Consider the following 22,710-nt stretch of genomic DNA (forward strand, 5'->3'; position numbering starts at 1 on the left):
CATTCTCAGGTAAAAGCATGCCAAGATTGCTTGGTAAAGAAACAGAAGGTATAGCAGCTATCCCACAATGCACCATTTTAAAGAGTATCTTATGAAGCGGTTATAAACCAGTTTACAATAATTGGAGGTTACCCTAACAAAAAATTCTGCGTTATAAATGCAGATCGAAAAACCCTAATTATATTTAGAGATAATGAAACCACTATGTAGTGTGTGTTGTTGCAGCAGCTCACTTAGTATAATGAAATAGTGAGTTCTTCAATATCTTATTATTTGTATAATTATCCATTATTATTTGTATAATTATCCATTATTCCCAAATTTGATATAGTAGTTCATGATAACGTTTCAACAGCTATATAAATAAATAATCACCCTGCAAATCTCAAGTGTTATTATACTAACACTTTAGCGTATACATTCATGAACACTAATATGTTAATATTTTAGCACTTTTTTAAACATTTGAACGCTTTTATTAACTCTTGAACACATGCAAATGTCCATTTATTTATTTATACGTGTTAACGTGTTCATGTGTTTATATCTTAACACTGCTGTTATCATTAGAGCATTGATTGTGAACATGCTTATAGTGAACATTTGAAAGTCTTAATAAAAGCGTTCAAATGTTAAAATAAGTGCTAAAATATTAACACATGCAGTTGTTCATGAATGTGAGGTAGTGTTTATTTATTGTTACTGTAAAGTGTTAAAATATATTAACACTTGGGATTTGCAGTGCAAATGTATAGTTCTTGCGTACTAACTGCCTAACCCAAATAAAGGATAGTTAACTATTTAATAACTATTAAAGCATTATACGATTTTCAAATTTCAAATTTGTTATTCTTTGTCAAAAATTTTGAAATACTATAGTTGATAATCACGCTTCATGGCATAATCCGTTCGAACTTGTTATTTACGGTGATTTCTGAGTTCACCGTTCAAAACGCAAAAATTTGCCCCCTCCCCCCAAATAAAATAACGGGTTTGTCAGTAACGACAACGTGCCTAATAACTCTCAGTAAGGTTTTCAGTCCATTTTGTAAAAGCTGATTTTATGAGGTAAAATACTATCTTGGCCATTTAGTAACCGTGGAGCTGTAGATGTTTATGGGGAATTTAATGTCGTTATTAATACGTGCACGGCATTCATTCAAAATTGCTCTGTTGTGCTACTTCCATGCACGAACATAACCTATTAAACAGCATTATTGGACTGATTCCTATTAAGTATAAGTAGGGGCACGTGTAAATATGCAGGTTAAAAAAATAACCAAATTTATTTAAGATCCGCATTGTCTCCATCGATAATTATGGACCTGTGTTTCCGCAAAGCATGCTGGGAGGATATTCCTACCAATTATCACACTTGTGTAGAATGAATGAGGTATCACGTTTTACGTTGCTTTTGTGTTCTTCAATTTCGAGTCGATCGTGAATTATGGATTCGGTGAATGTCTCTTCGTACACGCGCCATTTTGTTAAAACCGCTGATACGGAAACGCATGTGTTCATCAAATTTCATTTGTAATTAGCAACAAAAAAGTGAATTTATATTCCATCGTTGAGCTACGAGCGATTGGTATGTAGTGGCCAATGAGGTAACTCGCTTTTCCCAACGCAACAAAAAGCGCGCTACCTCATTGGCTAAACTCAATCGCTCCATCGCTTTGGGTGTGTTTTTTTAGTTAAAACCAAAACCGATGGAGTATAAATTCAGCTTAAGGTGGTACTACACCCCCTGATAAATGTTGTGCATTATTCTCAAAAAAATAACTACACATTGGTAACAAAAGTTATAGGGGGCAGAATGGTGGGGTAATATGGTTATGGCTTGTTATTTGTGGGAGGTAATGGAACAATTTGAGAATTTGGTCTTAAAAATGATAGATAAAATCAAAGTGTTACCATTTTTTACCAGCCCTTGAATTTCAAAATGGCCGCCATTTTCTACATATTTTGGACTATTACTTGGCTTCTGAGCTCCACATCAAGCTGAAAATGGTGGCAATACCCATGTTTATGATATCAAGGATTACAATAAAGGCATATGCAAGGTTATCATGTCATTTCATAGGGCCATCGTGGATTTTAAAATGGCTGCCATCATCATCATATTCATTCAGCGTTAATTGTAATCGTCATTGACAGCTACAGCTAGCCAGACAAAGAGAGAAAAGGAAAGGAAAAAACACAATCTGCACAAAGTGTACATATCAAAAAATAAACACACACTAATATTGCAGGGCTCATATACGTGGTAGGAGCTGTTAGGCATGCATCGTAATAGTTAGCCAGGCATAGCACTTAATTGCAAGAAGCATCTGATGACAAGCATGTTTTGATGAAAAGAAAGTTAATTATTGTCAAGTGCGGTATAGTCATGTCTGTCTGATGTGAATTCATTTCACCAAATCCTGCCAATTATGTTTAGATTAATCATTCAACATATTATTGTGTGCAGTTTTATAATTATTACATCGGGATTCTCGTGCAGTTGTATAGACGAATCCAACGATTTGGTCGGCCATTTTTGGGTCCCCGCAGCACCTAACTGGTGTTGTGACTGCCCAATTGGGTGGATTAAAGCCGCTTAAAATTCGATGTTAGATTCCTTTGTGTTGTAAACTGTCATCATTCTTTTGTCTACGTGTAGCACGGGTGATAGAATGCAGTTTAAAATACCCTCCATTACCGCATCATTTCACATTTTAGGTGAGATGGACGTACCGACGGGGACCCAGCTAATGGCTGCCATTGAGGTGCAGGAATGCGTGAATTTGGATTCGTCTATACATGTACTTTATCCCTGCTACAAGCACATAATGAATAATTATGTTCGTCCATTTATCATCTTTTAATGTCATTTTTTTTTATTTTGTGGTCAATGTGGGCAAAGACAGTTAATGTACACAGAACCTGAAGGATTTTGTTTTTGCTAATGTATGTTTAGCAATTAATCATCGTATTACGTTAGGAATCGGAAAAGTATGTGTATAATTTTGGAAAATGATGATGATGCTGATGTGAGTGATGATGATGATGATGGTTATGATGATGATGATGATGATGATGATGATGATGATGATGATGATGATGCGAATGGTAGTGAGCTTTGGCCAAAACTGCATTTATCATTTCATAGCGAATGCGAAAAGAAAAAATATCAAATATATATTTTTGTAGGTCCTGTGGTTATTGCGTTATGTTGTAAAGAGGGCTGAAACAGCAATTACTTTTGTAAAACGTCCATAACTCATTAACAACAATAAATCAAGCAAATGTTCAATGTATATGATTTGTAGAATGAACTTTTGCAAAATATTAAAGTGTTATTTTTCAATAATATATTGATTTAGACAATGAAAATCATTTTTTATTTGGCTGCTTCGACCTAAAATACATCTGGTAGCTTTGAAATATTTCCATGAAAAGAAGTAACAATATTTAGCCTACATCAAATACTGTATTACGCATTCGCTTCGTATTCTTAGCATTTCGAAATATGAGCTATGAGTGTTTACGTAACAGCTCTGCAAAAATATGAAAAAGTCCAGCTTTATCGTCTCAAAATATTTTCTTATCAATTATTCAAAGTATTTCCTTCAATGACGCATGCGAGCAGTATACTATGCATTCTACTCGGGGCATTCTAATTTTACCACCATATTTAACCTAACCCTAGAACTACTGAGCCATATTTTGTAACACGAACTACGAGGTCGCAAGTTCGCAGCAACCCCCCCGATTTTCAATTATAAACTTTATATACCATTATATTTGGTACTAATGTGACACCAAAATAAGTAAAAACATTCCCACACAATATCACTATGACGTCATTATGCGAGGGCGCCCATGCAAATTTGGGCTGTGTACAAAAGTAGGCAAAATTGATTTTCGGCTAAAACAATCTAAAAGCTATAAAAAGGCTTTTTTCACCGAATTTTCTACTAGATATCTAGAAGGAGATGACTATTTTCACCTAACTAACAAGTAAAAATTCAGAAGCTCTTGAAATAATTTCACAAGAGCGAAATCAAAATCATATACCCCAAAAATTTCTTGCAGATTAATTCGTTTAGCAAAAATATATCGTGAAATTTGAACGCAAAATCGGAATCAACTGAAATTTTAGGAATTTTTCGTGGATATCTACTGAAAAGTGTCAAAAAAAGAGGATGCTAGGATCACGAAATTCTCCTTTAACATTCCTCTAAACATATGTTTATAAAGTTCAGCTTATCATCTCAAAATATTGCCCTATCAATCATTCAAAGCCCGTCGCTCATTACGCATACGAGTGGTACTAAGATTTCTTATTTTACCGCCGTAATACTTTCCAAAATATCTAGCTATAATGGAGTTACATCTTTATTTAACAGTAGAGATATTTTATAATTTGAGGTTATGAGGTGATGAACATATTTATGTACTTCATATATTTGCAAGAAAAAAAGAAGAGAGGCACTGATGAAAATCATGATATTTCGCAATCTTAATCCATATGTGATCGTGCTCAACATCTTGCAGCAAAGGATCATGGGAATTCTTGATTAACCGCTGTGGTGTGCTGCTGAATACAGTAACCATTTAATATCCATGTCATGCAAGTCACATCTAATGTTACACAAATATCCTGATTGCTACATTCTCAGGTAAAAGCATGCCAAGATTGCTTGGTAAAGAAAGAGAAGGTATAGCAGCTATCCCACAATGCACCATTTTAAAGATTTTCTAATGAAGCGGTTATAAATCAGTTTACAATAACCCTAATTATATTTAGATATAATGAAACATGTTGTGTGTATTGTTGCAGGAGCTCACTTAGTATAATGGAATAGTGAGTTCTTCAATATCTTTATCACAAAACATATGTGTTGCTTTTCCCTATAGTATTTGTATAATTATCCATTTCCCAAATTTGATATATTAGTTCATGTTAACGTTTCAACAGCTATATAAATAAATAATCACACTGCAAATTTCAAGTGTTATTATGCTATTAACACTTTAGAGTACTAACAGAAAATAAACACTGCCGCACATTCATGAACACTAATGTGTTAATATTTTAGCACTTTTTTTAAACATTTGAACGCTTTTATTAACTCTTAAACACATGGAAATTTTCATTTATTTATTTATATGTGTTAACGTCTTCATGTGTTAATATCTTAGCACTTCTGTTATCTGTAAAGCATTGATTGTGAACATGCTTATAGTGAACATTTGAAAGTTATAATAAAATCGTTCAAATGTTTAAATAAGTGCTAAAATATTAACACAGTTGTTCATCAATGTGCGGTAGTGTTTATTTATTGTTACTCTAAAGTGTTAAAATGTATTAACACTTGGGATTTGCAGTGCAAATGTATAGTTTTTGTGTACTAACTGCCTACCCCAAATAAAGAATAGTTAACTATCAAATCACTTACTATTAAAGCATTATACGATTTCGGCCAAATTTCAAATAGTTTTTGACAAAAAATATGAAATACTCTATGTCGATAATCAGGCTTCATGGCATAATCCGTTCGAACTCGTTATTTTCTGTGATTTGTGAGTTCATCGTTCAAAACGCGAAAATTTGCCAAAAAATAACGGGTTTGTCAGCAAGGTTTTCTGTCCATCTTTTTAAACCTGACTTAATAAGGTAAAATACTATCTGGGCCATTTATTAACTGTGGAGCTGTAGATGTTTCTGGGAAATTTAATGTCGTTATTACGTGCTCGGCATTCATTCAAAATTGCTCTGTTGTCCTATAGGGACACGTGTAAATATAATATGCAGGTTAAAAACGATAACCAAATTCATTTAGAAAGATCCGCACTTTCTCCATGTTCTCCATCACAATATGGGCCTGTGTTTTGCGCACAGCATGCTGGGAGGATATTCCTACCAATTATCACACTGGTGTAGAATGAATGAGGTATCACGTTTTACGTTGCTGTTGTGTTCTTCAATTTCGAGTCGATCGTGAATTATGGAATTGGTGAATGTCTCTTCGTACATGCGCATTTTTTTCAAAACCGCTGATACGGAAACGCATGTGTTCATCAAATTTCATTCATTTATAATCGGCAAAAATCAAATCACAGTTTCTTAGAACGGTGGAAGAAACGTACGCTAAAATTCATCGAACATATACTTTTATGTATACATTATAATAAATATTTACTAGTGTTAAGGGAGGTGTAATGAGCGAACCGTGGTTTGGATTCCAGAGGTAGGGTGTCTGTAAGAGGCACAGCCATCAGAAAATGAATAACTGAGATCGCGCGCCAAATAAACTTACTGCAGAAATTTTCCAAGTCTTTAAAAAAATAGGCATAGGTGGGAATCGAAACCGGCACCTTCCGGTTCTGAATCAACGGATAGTATCACTAAGCCAACTTTCTATCTGCACTAAAACCTGTGATATTAATTCTTGATAATGTTTAACGGAAAAAATCAATACTAATGTACGATGTCATGCAAAATCAAATAGAAGTCCCACAACTAAAGTAGCAATCGATAAATCTGCTCACTCAATCATCAAATAATCAATCTAAAAATCAATCAATAAATAAATAAATAAATAAATAAATAAATAAATAAATAAATAAATGTGTCCGTTCTCTCGAGCCCCAAAACGTAATTAAATAAATAAATAAAATAACTAACTAACTAAATAAATGTGTCCGTTCTGTCGAGCCCCAAAACGTCATTAAATAAATAAATAAATAAATAAATAAATAAATAAATAAATAAATAAATAAATAAATAAATAAATTAGTTTTTCTAAGCCCTACGTTGGAAAAATAAAGCAGCATAAGAAAAGTGACAGACGCACGGTTTCGAACAAGCGACGCCCAGAACAGCAACTAAGAAACAACAGCGCCTTAGACCGCTAGCCATGTAGAATCACACAGTTTCTTCGAAGTCAAAGAAATGTATTAACCTTTAACGTTACGCAATGTTGGCACATGACACGGGCATATGTCTGCGGGTAAAGATACTGCATGATAGAAAGGCGCATAGATAATCTAAGGGTCTATCCATGAAGTTAATGGTCATTGACATGTAACCAATTCTTTGTATACCAGCTACAGTCAACATATAAAAAGACCCACGCAGAAATTTTTATGTCAAATATATATCAAAAGTATATCAAAAATATGTTAAATGGCATGTTGATACAAATTTGATATATCAAAACTATGTCAAATAGATTTTGACATATATTTGATTGTATCAAATATGTGTCAAAAAAATTGAAGTATGTCAAAACTATGTCAAATTTAACTTAGATTCTCAAATGAAAAGTATGAGGTCAAATTTGTGTCAAAATTGTGTCAAATCTGTGTCAAATTTGACTTAAAAATTTTTTTGTATGTCAAATTTGTGTCAAAATTTACTTAGTCATTTTCCTGATAATTTCAGTGTGTCAAAATTATGTCAAATCCAACTCAGAAAAAATTTTTTGTATGTCAAATTGGTGTCAAATTTTACTTAGTCATTTTCATGATAATTTCATTGTGTCAAATTTGTGTCAAATTTTACTTAGCCATTTTGTTGATAATTTCATTGTGTCAAAATTGTGTCAAATCCAACTTATACATTTTACTGACCAAATGCATGTACATTGTAAAATGAAACATTGTTTTATCTTTTTTTAGCATCATTGAATTTTTAGAATCAAACATCATGATCAGTAGAGAATATGAATTTAATGACCGCATAGAATATTTACTGTTTATCATGGTTTATTGAAACTACATATCAAGACATAAGATCAAGATCTGACATGATATAAGGCTTTGTATAATGTGAAAAGAAACTGAACAAAAAGGTGTTGTTCAACAATGTTTTAATATAAAATAATTCACTGACGTTTCGTACAAAACGTCAGTGAATTATTTTATATTAAAACATCGTTCTTTTCACGTTTTACCATGCGATGTAACGTGGGACTCTTAATGTTTTTATATAAATTGAATTATGTGACCCAGTGTGTGCCCAATGCTTCTGGTGTGTCAGGCCGGGGGCACTCAACTTTAGAAGTGATAGTATGTGCCTGTCTAATGGCCCCGCTTTTGAAGTTGACTATACCCGATGACTCCTTTTTCAAAAAGTCATACCCCTCTTTTTAGGTGCGGCTACCCAATGACCCCTTTTTTAGTTGCGACTACCCAATGACCCCCTTTTTCTAGAATGGTATCACTAAAATGCCACAACATAATGCAGCAACTTTCAAATTCTCTTATTTCAGCAAATTTGCATTGAAATTTGGAAAATTTTGAACAAGAAATAGGATTTTGCTCCATTTTTGAGGCAGCCAGATCAAAGTAATTACGATTTTTGGTCATTGCAATTTTGTCCCAGTATTCGAGCCAGATGGAGCAAACTTGTTCCCCCTTCCTCCTGTCCCCGGTCAGTATGCTTCTGGTGTGTCCAGGCCGGGGGGCACTCAACTTTAGAAGTGACAGTATTATGTGCCTGTCAATTGGCCCTCTTTTGAAGTCTACTATACCCGATGACCCTTTTTTGAAAAAGTCATACCCGATGACCCCTCTTTTTGACTACCCAATGACCCCCTTTTTCTAGAATGGTATCACCAAAATGCCACAAAATAATGCAGCAACTTTCAAATTCTCTTATTTCAGCAAATTTGTATTGAAATTTGGAAAATTTTGAACAATGAAATAGAATTTTGCTCAATTTTTTCAACATTTTCTAGCCAATAACCCCTTATTTGATATCTATACCCAATGACCCCTGCCCCCAATATTTTGTACCGATAGGCCCTACTTCGTGATGCCAGTAGGCACATACCTTCACTTATAAAGTTCCCCCCGTCAGGCAGGGACCGTGTAGGGACCAGCTCCAGGAAGTCTCATGAATTAAGTTGCTTTGAGGCATCATCGGAAGAGCTGGCCGGGCCTACTCATTATGATTTACATAAGTTTTAAGGATGGCATTACTAGTTTATAGCTATAAGCTCGAGATGAAAAACGGATCATTCCTAAGAGCCGTCTTGCTGAGTGATGTGCTATCAGAATTTTTACAATCTCGTGGTGAAAATTTATATGACCCCCCCTTCTGCCCACGCAGACTCAATCCATTGTTTGAACTAAGGGGTGAAGCGTGAAAAAACATTTATAGGCCTAGTAAGTGTCAGGAAAGGGAGCGGAACATGGACAAAATTTTGCGCTCTTCATGATAAATATTTTAATTAACTCCTATTTTTGGTGTAAATAAATTATGACCCCCTCCCATTTTGGCATAAACATTATGACCCCCCCCCCAGTATTTTCACGACCCCACCCCCATTCGGGAAAAAATGACAGCCCCCTATTACTAACAGGGCATTAATGCACTGGGCTAATGCAGCTAACCATTAAACCAAGGGAATTTCTTGTTTCGGTGCTCCTACATAAAGGAGGAACTTCCATTCAGAAGAAGAAAAAGAAAATGGCAGCTTGTGGTGGTGGATTTGAATTTTAACGGTTCAATTTTCGTTTTAAAAGCTTAAAAGCCAGTCTGTCATGCCAACGGAGGAATGCATCAATATCATCTAGTCATGAACATTATATACAATGTGTGATTCGGTGGACAGGCTTGAGCTATTATATAGTATACAAATATTAACTGTCTATGAGTGTGATGGTCGAAATATAATCACGAGGTGAAAGATGGATTGTTCCATTCCACGAGCCGGAACGGCGAGTGGAATGGAACAATACATATTTCACCGAGTGATTATATTTCGACCATTACACGAATTTAAGACAGTTAATATTTGTTTTATATCACTCATGCATAAATTCTATTACTAAAATACTATTTAAGGTAGGAAATACATTTTTCATCAACATAACACCATGTTTTGCCGTGATATACTTCACATTTTGGGGTCTACTCCATAACTAAATCGGCGAGTCCAAGAGTCAGCGCACGGCCTGCGCGCAGGCGCAGTACGGCAGAGCACATGATGGTAAAGACTATCACACGGAGAGGGTGATAGTAAAAATGATAAATGGTAATCAACCAATGAACTGTCTAGAATTTATGTATGAGTGATATAATAAACGAATCTTAATTATGACTGCACTGCAGTGTGACGTGATTCATGAATGCATGCAGCATGGTGGGACAATGGAGTAAGATTTTAGTTTTGGCTGTTCATGCTGATACTGAGTACCAATCAATTTAAGACTAAACTGCATCATCGGATGCTGTATGTACTGGATAAAGCACATGGTAAGTATACAGTCAACATTTTTGAAAATTAAAAAATGTATTTTAAGCTTACCTATACTTCTACTTATACACATGACTACAGTACATCACTACATGTATCACTGTTAGGTACGTTCATAAAATTTTGAAGTTCAATATTTTTAGCTGAAAGTTCTTTCATTTGAAAGAGAATCAAATTACCTAAACAATAAGGGGTCAATCATGTTTCTAGTGCATATACTTTTGAAGTTACAGACAAAAATAGTGTCACCTAATTGTCCAAAATTGTGTGTGTGAAATTGTGACAGCAGGCACATGTACAATGTACACTACTGTATGTGACCCCAGATGACCTCCTATTCTTTACTGTAAGAAAGCTGTTTTGGATGGTCTTGATTTGCACACAAATTGCTTTTGCGCTTTAACGAGCGTCCACTTGGTGGAACATGGATTGCACTATGTGATAGCTTATGAATCCATTATTATGCCAGTACCAACATAAGTCAACATCACCTAGGTTTTGGTTGTCAAAATTAATATTTAGTAATTTTTTCCATTGAGCACCACAGTAAAGCCATTTTTGGACCGTACAGGCACATTCCACTTCCCTATGGACGAATAGCGCCACCTATACTGTGTGATGTGAGCCTGGCTATCACTGTAGTCTGTACCAGTTGGGGTGCATCAAGTGCCCCTCATTTCAACCATATTTTTTGCTCCTAGTGTCAAACTGTACCATTTAACTAGAAAATCATCCCCTCCAAATTTAAATTCAATCGGAGGTCGGGAAGGGGGTCCACGTGAGCTTAAAGTTCGGACAGAGGCAACCGGCAGCTAAAGTCCGGCTGGCAGCTATTGTATTATGTATACAGTTATACACACACATTAATAGCTGCCTTTAGTGAAAGTTTTATAGTACTTCAAATCTCAGACAATACTCAATAAAATGCAAATCCATTTGAACTAATCACAAAGGCAGCTATTTTCAGACATATTTGACGTTATAATAATAGCTGCCATGTGCATGTTTCTCTATTTACAGCCGTTTCTGCATAGCATGGAAAATGGGTCCATCGCGCACTACAAGCTTGAAGTTTGTGCATGGTAGGTGTTTTTAACTTAATGACAAATAAATCAGGCAGCTATTTAGTTTTCATTACGTTATACTGCACATCACTGTGGCTGCCTTATGAATAACAATGTAATAAATGTACTTTTACCATTGCTTTTTATTTATCAGTCCATATATGATACAAGTTTGGTAAATTAGGTAGTATCATTCAGTTTACGCTTTCTCAGGTTAGGGGTGGTGCAATAATTATGTGTACCCGGGGGGTGAATTCTCAAAATGGTCTGCCAAAAATCGCTTGCCCCCCTTTGGCCGTGCCAAAAACCTTGCCCCCCCTTTCGACGTGCCAAAAACCTTTGCCCCCCCCTTTGACGTGCCAAAAATCTTTGCCCCCCCTTACACATACAAGATTTTGGGGACCCCGAATTTAAAACCTTAAATTGTCTTAACATATAATACGAGCGCAGCGAGCTGGAAATTTTGCATATTTGAACGTGTTCTTAATGTTTTCCTACGCCTTTTAGGGCGTAATATAGAAACGGTGCCCAAAATATCTGTGCCAAAAATTGCTTGCCCCCCCCTTTCGACCTGCCAAAAATGCTTGCCCCCCCTTTTGGCCTGCCAAAAATCTTTGCCCCCCCTATAATTCATTTATATCAAAATGTCTTGCAAGTGATGGAGCAAGATAGAAAATGGACACCTAATCTGAGAAAGCGTAAACTGAATGACACTATCTAATTTACCAAACTTGTTTCATATGGACTGATAAATATTAATTAGCAATGGTAAGATAAGTACATTTATTGCATTGTTATTCATTGAAGTATTACGGTACGGTAACGTACGCACCGTACATATTTATGCAGGTTTCCTTGAAAAATCTTTTCTTTTAATTTTCTATGTATACCCGTGCTGTATGTAAAATTTGTATTGTATTTTTGGACCAATTTGGCTGCATGAGTATAGCAAATGTGTTAACTAAGGTTTGCCTATCATACCTTTAATAGAAATAGTTACGGTACTTGAGAACTAGGCATGCTTGAGAGCTTCGAAAATGTATTTTGGGTCAATCTGGGAGAAAAAAATCCCAGGTAATGGATTCTTCCCTGATGGATTCTAATTTCTAAAAAAGTAATGTGGAAATACCTGCCCAACCATATACTCTTGATGATCCTGAATTTCTTGTTGATGACACCAAATATTTTTTTCAGTTGTTTCAGAAAACTACCAAATGTGTAAGCTTATTTAATTTGTAACTTGTTCAATTTGCTTTCAGATGCTATTGAAAAGGGATCCGAATGCGGCAGGAATAGCAACTCATCAATGGCGACTCATCAAGAAGAAAATGCTGTACATATCAGTTATGCAAAATGAGGAGTTCAGAATTCAGATTTTACGCAAAGAAGAATGTGAAAAAAGAACCTTGCTAATTTTGACTCGGACTGTTAAAGATCATGCAGATCTGGATCATGCACATAAAACTTAACTTTAAAGACCATTTTTCTGATTCATGATTTCAAATGGATCCGTCAAAACTTCGCACTAATTATGTGTCGTACTAATTATTGTTTAGAATACATGAGTGGCAAACTTAAGACTATTTTTCTCACTATTTGGCCCAAAAAAGTCAGATTGCTCTTTCCGACCGATCAACAACTTTATGTGAAATAATCTGTATTAAGGTCACAACAACTTTATGTGAAATAATCTGTATTAAGGTCACATGTGTTTGTTTTTGCATACCGTATTTAAATTTTAATTTGGTATTAAATTACAATTAAACTTGTAGCTTGACCTGTAAAATATTGGTTGAGAGGTAGTCGGGTAAATAGTATATCAATAAATATTGGGCGTAAAGCATCCAATTCTGTCATTAATGTTTTCATCAATATTTTCAGTGATTTTTGGTTTTCATTGGGCAAAACTTAAGCTTAATGGAAAATTAAGCCCCTCCGTGCCCCTCACCTTTGTGGTGCAGCCATGTGATCACATTCTGGCATACTTTTGACATAACCAAGAACTACATGTCAAATATGTATCAAATTTATTTTGACACAAATTTGACATATCAAAAGTACCGGGGTATGTCAAATATGATCCTGTTTGACACAATTTTGCACAAATCTGAATATTTGGTGGCATTTTTTTGCCCTCAAGTGGGATTTCCAATAACTTGGCACCAGTGGTAGCATTAAGGCCCGAAAGTCGAGGGTTGTTTTCCCGTGTTTTTCACTCCAGAGCTTGCAGAAAATCCAAATACATGGGGTGAAATTTAAATCTCGGGGGTGAAAAATAATTTGCAGTGTAGTCAGGGGTAGGAGTAAGGTCCAAAAGTAGAGGGTCAGAGTTCACCCCCGAGCTTGCACATTCCCAATATATGGAGGGTGAAAAATTAATATTTTTTAAATTTAGGGGGTCATTCACCCCCGATCGGGGGTTAACGCTACCCCTGCTTGGCACTGACTGGAAGCTGTGCATGCACCTGGGCAACAGGGTAGAAAAGGATTCCCTGTGCTGGCTCACCTCAACGGCAGCTCCACCACTGCATTCACATCAGTGTGTCAAATATGATCACGATTTGATACAATTTTAACATAACCAAGTACTATGTCAAATATGTATCAAATATATTTTGACACATATTTGACATATCAAAAGTGTGTCAAATATGATCCTGTTTGACATAATTTTGACACAAAATAATATTTGACATGATTTTGACACAAATGTGATTTGACACACTTTTGACATAGAACTATGTCAAAAATATGTCAAATTTTTATACAAATTTGACATATGTCAAATTTATGTCAAATTTGTGTCAAATAAATGTCCCAATTCTTATCGTTTTTGTTTGACATAATTTTGACATATGTCAAAATTGTGTCAAATTTCGGTCAGGGGAAGTATATTGTTAGGCGTAGACGCAATCATCAATGCGGGAAGTATAAAACCATAGTCGCCACTCGTGCACTTGTTTGAGTCCACGAGTATTCAGAAAACAGCCTTCAACCCTGAAATCAGAGGTCGGTTTTGGGTTGTTACATGCAAATACAAACTAAATATATCATGAAAAAACCACCAAGAGGACTACGAGACTTATTCAGAGCCAATCTACATTCTGTTATTTACAAAAGCCAACGATCAAAGTAAAATTATAAAAGGAGCAAGACCAGATATCAACGTTAAATCACGGTAAGCCTAAAATCGCATCGAAAACGCCAAAATGCAGTCACAAAATAATATTACTAAATCACCAAAACGAATTGTAACGTACGTATGCAGAAAAGAGTTGTATTTAGCAATAACAAAGTATGTGCAAAAAGATTTGTCTTTGGCATGTCGCTATTTTGAAATATCACCAAAAATATCAAATTTTAGAAAAACGCCCCAAAATTTAAAACAAACACGAACCTTCCAAAATAAATATATATTAACACTCGGCGGCCAAGTCACTACCTGTCGCTGTGGGTGATTTGGGGTAACTCGTTGCTTCCCTTCTCCAGATACCTGTACTTCAAGGTCGCTCATACCCCACGCCTTTAGGTTATCTGGTAGTTCACAGCATCTTGCGAATGGTAGTGAGCTTTGGCAAAAATTGCATTGACCATTTCAAATCGAATGCGTAGAATAATTCAAATATCACAGATATAGTTTTGTAGGTCCTGTGGTTCTTGAGTTATGTTGTAAAGAGGGCTTAAACAACAACACTTGTGTAAAACGTACATAACTCATCACCAACAGCAATAAATCAAGCATGTTTCCAAAGTATACGGTATATGATTTGTAGAATGCATTGTATTGCAAGACTATATATTAAAATATATTGATTAAGATAATGAAATTCGACCAACAATACATTGTGGACCCTTAACATGTTTCAAAGCTTCACAGTATTAATTCTAATCTTAAGATTTCTATGCAGTTTCAGAGTGAGCAAAGAAAGAAAGAACGAAATAAAAGAAAGAAAGAAAGAAAGAAAGAAAGAAAGAAAGAAAGAAAGAAAGAAAGAAAGAAAGAAAGAAAGAAAGAAAGAAAGAAAGAAAGAAAGAAAGAAAGAAAGAAAGAAAGAAAGAAAGAAAGAAAGAAAGAAAGAAAGAAAGAAAGAAAGAAAGAAAGAAAGAAAAACACAATCCACATTGAGGACACAATTTCCATCTATGTTTAAAAAATTTAAAAGTATTTAATAATTATTATTATTTATTTAACATAATTCTTTAAAATAAACGTTAATTTTATAGTCTTATGGACAGCTATACAGCTAGCCAGGCATAGCATTTAAAGATTGAAATAACGAAGAAAAAAAAAGAGTGAAAAGGAAAGAAAAAAAGAAGAAAAAACACACTCTGCACAAAATGTGAATATTTAAAAATAAAAACACAATAACATATTCATAATAGGTGCAAGTATGAGTTGTTAACCAGGAGAAGCATCTGTTGACAAGCAGGTTTTGATGGAAAGAAAGTTAATTATTGTCAAGTGCGGTGTAGTCATGTCTGTCTGATGTGAATTCATTTACCAAATCCTGCCAATTACATGTATGTTTAGATTCATTATTCAACATATTGTGTGAAGTTTTGTAAAGTCATTATATAAATATTCTCGTGCAGTTGTTTACATGTACTTTTTTCCTGGCTACAAGCACATTATGTTCGTCCATTTATCATCTTTTAATGTATTTTTTTTATTTTGTGGTCAATGTGGGCAAAGACAATGTACACAGCTTGGAGGGTTTGTTTTTACTATGCATGTTTCGCAATTAATCATCGTACTACGTTAGGAATCAGAAAAGTATATGTTTGAAAATGATGATGATGACGATGATAATGATGATGATGATGATATGATGATGACAACGACGACGATGACGATGATGATGATGATGATGATGATGACGACGACGACGACGACGATGACGATGACGATGATGATGATGATGATGATGATGATGATGATGATGATGACGATGATGATGATGATGATGACGATGATGATGATGATGATAGCACATTCATTTAACGTAGGCCTACTCTGCATTTAACCGTGCACTCAAATTCAGTGACAAACACTTTAAATATTTACATGAAAAGAGGTAGCATTATTGATATCAAAATACAAACTGTACTTCGCATTCTAAGCATTTCGAAATATCTAGCTATGAGTTAGCTCTCTACTTAACCGTTCTGCAAAAATATGAAAAAAATGTCCAGCTTTATCGTCTCAAAATATTGTCTTATCAATTATTCAAAGTCTTTCGCTTAATGACGCACGCAGTATACTAGTATGTGTTCTAATTTTACCACCATAACTTAATCTATTAAAAGATATCTCAAGTAGCTATGATGAGTAACATAATTTACTTTAGCCCTCTAAAAATACGTTTATAAAGTTCGGCTTATCATCTCAAAATATTGTCTTATCAATTATTCACTGTCTCTCGCTCATTACGCATGCGAGTAGTACTAAGATTTCTTATTTCTTATTTTACCGCTATTTAGCGTAATACATTCCAAAATATCTATGGCGAGGTTACATCTAAAGGCCCGGTCACACTATGACGGACGATAAGCAACGAAAGGTGACGAACGTGAAACTCACAAAATGTTGACGGCAAAGCGACGACAAAAAGAGGAAAAACAAGATTCGGTGACGAGTGGGAACGACCTTTAGCGACAACACGACGGCAAGGGACGAAAGGCTGCGGCAGGAAACGGAGACTAGCGACCAAATCCGGACGTTGTCTGGGCGATGAGTGACGAAGTCTCGACGGAGCCCGACAACAAGCAACGAGGTCAGACGGCTGGTAGCGGATTTGCTTGCGGCAAGGAACGGCAGCTGACGGTGGATTGCGGTGATGATGACGTGACTCAGCAGCCTGTGTGCGGGTCGTATAGTCCCCTTTGGCGTTCCCACTCTTCACAACGTTCTGATCATCCATGCACTCAAAAATATCAATATCAATAATAATCAAAAATATTAACATCAATATCAACAATAATCAAAAATAGTAAAATCAATATCAATAATAATCCAAATTATATCCTTCATTCATAGATTCTTGTTCATTGATTGGTTAAAAGTGTGTCACGAGATCAAAAATAAACACACTATTCTGTGAGGAAGTGCAAAAAAGTACTATTTACGTCCGTAAATAGTACCTTCAAGCCGTAAATAGTACTTATGGATATGTACTATTTACGGATAGCAGCATACCCACGTCGCAGTCCATAAAGTATAACAATAACATTGAACGTCGACATTGACTAATGAGAGTATTTTGTCACTGCCGAGAAACGACAACACAAAAATGGCGAAATATAAATCAAGCTGGAGTGGGCTGCTACTGCTGAAGAAGATCACGATTTCAGCTGTTTAATTTGAATTGTTACCAGTTCTAGCGCATGAATGTGTTTTAGACCAACACAGTCAGATTCAGAGCAATACTGACATGGTAAGCTTAAAAACAAACACTGACAGTGCGAGACTAGTCTTGGACCGCCGGCCGCCTAGCCGGCCTAGTGCCGTGCGTACGGAGGCCTATCCCGATGGATGCATGATGGCCTTCAAGTTTAGGCCTAAATATAAATCTTTTTACACTAATCTTTGTACGAATAATCTATGAATGACATGAATGAAGGCAAAGTGGAATGAAGATACAACTTGAACAAATACACACTGACAATGAGTACGCTTAAAAAACCAGGAGCACATGAACATGCATGACATTGCAGTGGGAGTCCTTGGACCGCCTAAACCGGTCTACCGTGCATAGGGCCTACCTAGGCCTTTCTCGCAACATGGTGGAGTTTTAATTTAATCTTTTAACCAATCAATGAACAAAAAATCTATGAATGAAGGATATAAAACAAATAAGTACTGCCTTCATTCGAGGTACTGGTTAAAACTATGGTCCCTCGCTGAGATCAATAGTACTATTTTCTCGGGCCCATAGTTTTAACCAGAACCTCTCATGGCAGTATATATTTGTATACTATTAATATCTATATCAATAATAATCAGGATTATTAACATCAATATCAATAATAATCAAAAATATTACACATATCAATAATAATCAAAACTATTACACATATCAATAATAATCAAAACTATTAATATCTTTATCAATAATAATCAAAAATATTACCATCAATATCAATAATAATCAAAAATATTACACATATCAATAATAATATAAAAAACCAATATAGATATCAATAATATTCAAAAATAGTAAAATCAATATAAATAATAATCTAAACTTTTAATATCTATATCAATAACAATCAAAAATATTAACATCAATATCAATTATTATAATCAAAGATATTAATATCAATATTAATTAGGCCTATTCTAATCAAAGATATTAATATCAATATCAATAATAATAAAAAAATATTACACATATCAAAAATAATCAAAAAAATATAAATATCAATAGGAATCAAAATATGAAAATCAATAATAATCAAAAATATTAACATCAATATCAATAACAATATCAATAATAATCAGAAATATTAATATTTTTGATTATTATTGATATTATTTTTTTTTTATATGAACTTTAAAATTGCATCGTGCCGGGTAGTCTATTGAAATCGAAGTGACGTTTACCAACGACTACCAACGAAATTGTGACGACCTCAAAACGACTAGACACGGCTTCGCACGGTATGGAAACGTCAAAGAAATGAGGGTTGCGGTCTCCTACGAAATCTGAACGGAATCACAACTGATTCTTTTGCCGTCACAAAATTTTCAACATGTTGAAAGTTTGCCGACGAACGCGACGAATAATTGCGGCCGCCTGCGGTCGCTAACGGATTCGTCAGCGACAACTAACGGCAGCACACGGTGAGTGGCGGTAAATTCAAAATTGCAATTCGCAGTTTAACGTCGCTTGCCGTTCACCCCTATTCGTCACAGTGTGACCGGGCCTGTAACTTATAATAACAGCCCTGTAAAAATATGAAAAAATATTGTCTTATCAATTATTCACTGTCTCTCGCTCACTACGCATGCGAGTTGTACAAAGAGTTTTTATTTTTATTTTTACCGCCATAATAGCGTATTACATCCCAAAATATCTAGCTTAGATGAGGTTACATCTTTCAGTTAGCATCCTGGACAACCGATTCTTTTGTTATGCAAGGCTCACTCAGTCATTTAATGAGGCAATACAAACGATCGAATTTGGTGTTGAAATGAGCTAAATTTTTAGTTTCACCTTTTCGATGTAAAATTTATTTTCTCGGCCAAATGAAAAGCAATCATTTTCATTTTTTCAGTAAATGTCAGGAAAAATTGTAATGCTTGATACTGTATTTTTTTTCAAATTCTAGTGTTAAACTTAGGCGTGAAATTTAGTCATTTAGTGTAAGATTTTCGATTTTGATAGGCTTAAACTCTGCCCGCGAGCCTTTTTTTGGATCAACCTTTTAGCTTTTCAAAGTAAGATAGTTCGCTAATGAAGGATTTTTCCCAACTTTCTCACATCACCGTGACGATATATATAGTTTTGTCAGAATTTGCATTTTCATTTCACCATTTTTACTGCCGGCTGACCATTTTTCAAAATCAACGCGTGAAATCTAAGGCTAATACTAGCATTGTGGATCGATATCCCTGGGTTTAATAGGAATACCGGCATGGCTACAGTGTTGCTAGAACTTCAATATAGCAGGGTCATTCCATATGAAATCAAGGAGTCGCCCCACCTGACCCCCTCAGATTTGCTTTATATTTTAGTCATATGTTGTACCTGTAAAAATATTAAAAACCTGCAAATTTGAGGTCTTTAGCTCTTACGGATTTTCTGTGGCAGCCATTTAAAGTTGGAGTAGGGGGGTCTAAATTTGGACCCAAAAGTTGCCCTTTAAATAAATTTCATCTTTGGGAGTCTGTGCCTTCTTTATAAAAAGAAAGAGAGGTCTGAAACTTTGTATACACACTAACTGCATGCCCAATTTGTCAAAAAAAAAAAAAAAAAAAAATTCTGTAATTGCGCGTTGTGTCACGGGGTCATTAAATATGCAAGAAAAAATGTAATGTTTTGTAAACTGGCAAGTTTAGCCCCCCTAAATTCACATTTTTGGTCAGATTAATTATTTTTTGTTGTCACTGATGATATATATAGGATAAATACAATGCATATCCAAAAAATTGAGGTCACAACTCATTTACATTTCGAACAGCACCCTCACGAAGATGAAATTTATTGCAAATTCAACATTTTCAGGGGGCCCAAAGTCGATGTGGTCCACCTTCAAAATTTATAAAACATCACTTTTATATAGCTACTAGTCTTAAATTACAACTTTGCTAAGTCCCAGTAATTGTATAGGTTGACTTCATATAAAATGACAAGCCCAAAGTTGACCATTTTCTTATGATTGCATGTAGTGCAAATGTGCCGAATTCGGAAGGCTTGAAAGTCAAATTGGCCACAATATTAAAAATAAATGATTAGATGAGTAGTTATTGGCCCTATTTACTTTTATTTCCATTTCATTTTCAATATATACATATTTTCTATGGTAGCCATTTACAGTTGGAGTAGGGAGATCTAAATTTGGACCCAAAAGTTGCCCTTTGAATAAATTTCATCTTTAGGAGCCTGTACCTTCCTAATAAAAAGAGATAGAGAGAGAGGTCTGAAACCTTGTATACACACTAAGTGCATGTCCAATTTGTCAACAAGTAAAAAAAAAATGTCTGTAATTGCGCGTTGTGTCACAGGGTCATTAAATATGCAAAAAAAATGTAATGTTTTGTATACTGGCAAGTTTAGCCCCCCTAAATTCACATTTTTTGTCAGATTAATTGTTTTTTGTTGTCACTGATGTGATATATAGGACAAATACAATGCATACCCAAGACATTGAGGTGACCATTTATTTACATTTCCAACAGCGCCCTCGCGAAGATGAAAATTAATGCAAATTCACCATTTTCAGGGGGCCCAAAGTCGATGTGTTCAACCTTCAAAATTGATAAAACATCACTTTTATATGACTACTAGTCTTAAATTGCAACTTTGCTCAATCCCAGTAATTTTATAGATTGTCTTCATATAAAACGACAAGCCCGAAGTTGACCATTTTCTTATGATTGCATGTACTGCAAATGTGCCGAATTCGGAAGGTTTAAAAGTCAAAATGGCACAATATTGAAAATAAATGACTAGATGCATAGTTTTTGGCCCTATTTAGTTTTTATTTCCATTTTATTTTCAATATTTGGGCCAATTTGACTTTCAAGCCTTCCGAATTCGGCACATTTGCACTACATGCAATCATAAGAAAATGGTCAACTTTGGGCTTGTCATTTTATATGAAGTCAACCTATACAATTACTGGGACTTAGCAAAGTTGTAATTTAAGACTAGTAGTTATATAAAAGTGATGTTTTATAAATTTTGAAGGTGGACCACATCGACTTTGGGCCCCCTGAAAATGTTGAATGTGCAATAAATTTCATCTTCGTGAGGGCGCTGTTCGAAATGTAAATGAGTTGTGACCTCAATTTTTTGGATATGCATTGTATTTATCCTATATATAGCATCAGTGACAACAAAAAATTATTAATCTGACAAAAAAATGTTAATTTAGGGGGGCTAAACTTGCCAGTTTACAAAACATTACATTTTTTCTTGCATATTTAATGACCCCGTGACACAACGCGCAATTACAGAATTTTTTTATTTTTTATTTTTTGACAAATTGGGCATGCAGTTAGTGTGTACACAAAGTTTCAGACCTCTCTCTCTTTTTATAAAGAAGACACAGCCTCCCAAAGATAAAATTTATTTAAAGGGCAACTTTTGGGTCCAAATTTAGACCCCCCTACTCCAACTTTAAATGACTGCCACAGAAAATCCGTATGAGATACAGACCTCAAATTTGCAAGTTTTTAATATTTTTACAGGTACAACATATGACTAAAACATAAAGCAAATCTGAGGGGGTCAGGTGGGGCGACTCCTTGATTTCATATGGAATGACCCAGCAAAGAAATTCCCAGGCCTATAGCGCTCCTACTGATCATGTTTAACCAGAACACTCAATTGGGGATTTGGGCTACCAAATCGCTGGTCGGGCAATTTGCTTTCATTGGAAAATTGACCTGGATAAACATGATAAACAACAAAGGAAATATCGACTATTTCTGCTGGTTGCTCTCGAGATAAAAGTACTGACTTTGACATTTTCGGAGCATGAAGGGAAAAAGGGTAAAACAAAAACGGAAATTCTGACAAAACTATAACATATAGACCCACACGATGTGCCTTACAGGGGTGGGAAATATCTTTCTTTAGCAAACTATATTAGTTTGAGACGCTAAAACATGAATTCCGTAAAAAGCTCGCGAGCGAATTCAAGGCCTATAAAAATCAAAAATATCA

General features: G+C 35.0%; 1 protein-coding gene across 1 annotated transcript in view; it reads left to right on the plus strand.

The window, feature by feature from the left end:
* Nucleotides 1-22,710, plus strand: part of LOC140146356 (uncharacterized) — a 61,343-nt gene that overhangs the window by 33,085 nt on the left and 5,548 nt on the right. The window lies entirely within an intron of this gene.

The sequence above is a fragment of the Amphiura filiformis genome, chromosome 2 (genome assembly GCF_039555335.1).
Source record: "Amphiura filiformis chromosome 2, Afil_fr2py, whole genome shotgun sequence".
NCBI lineage: Eukaryota > Metazoa > Echinodermata > Ophiuroidea > Amphilepidida > Amphiuridae > Amphiura > Amphiura filiformis.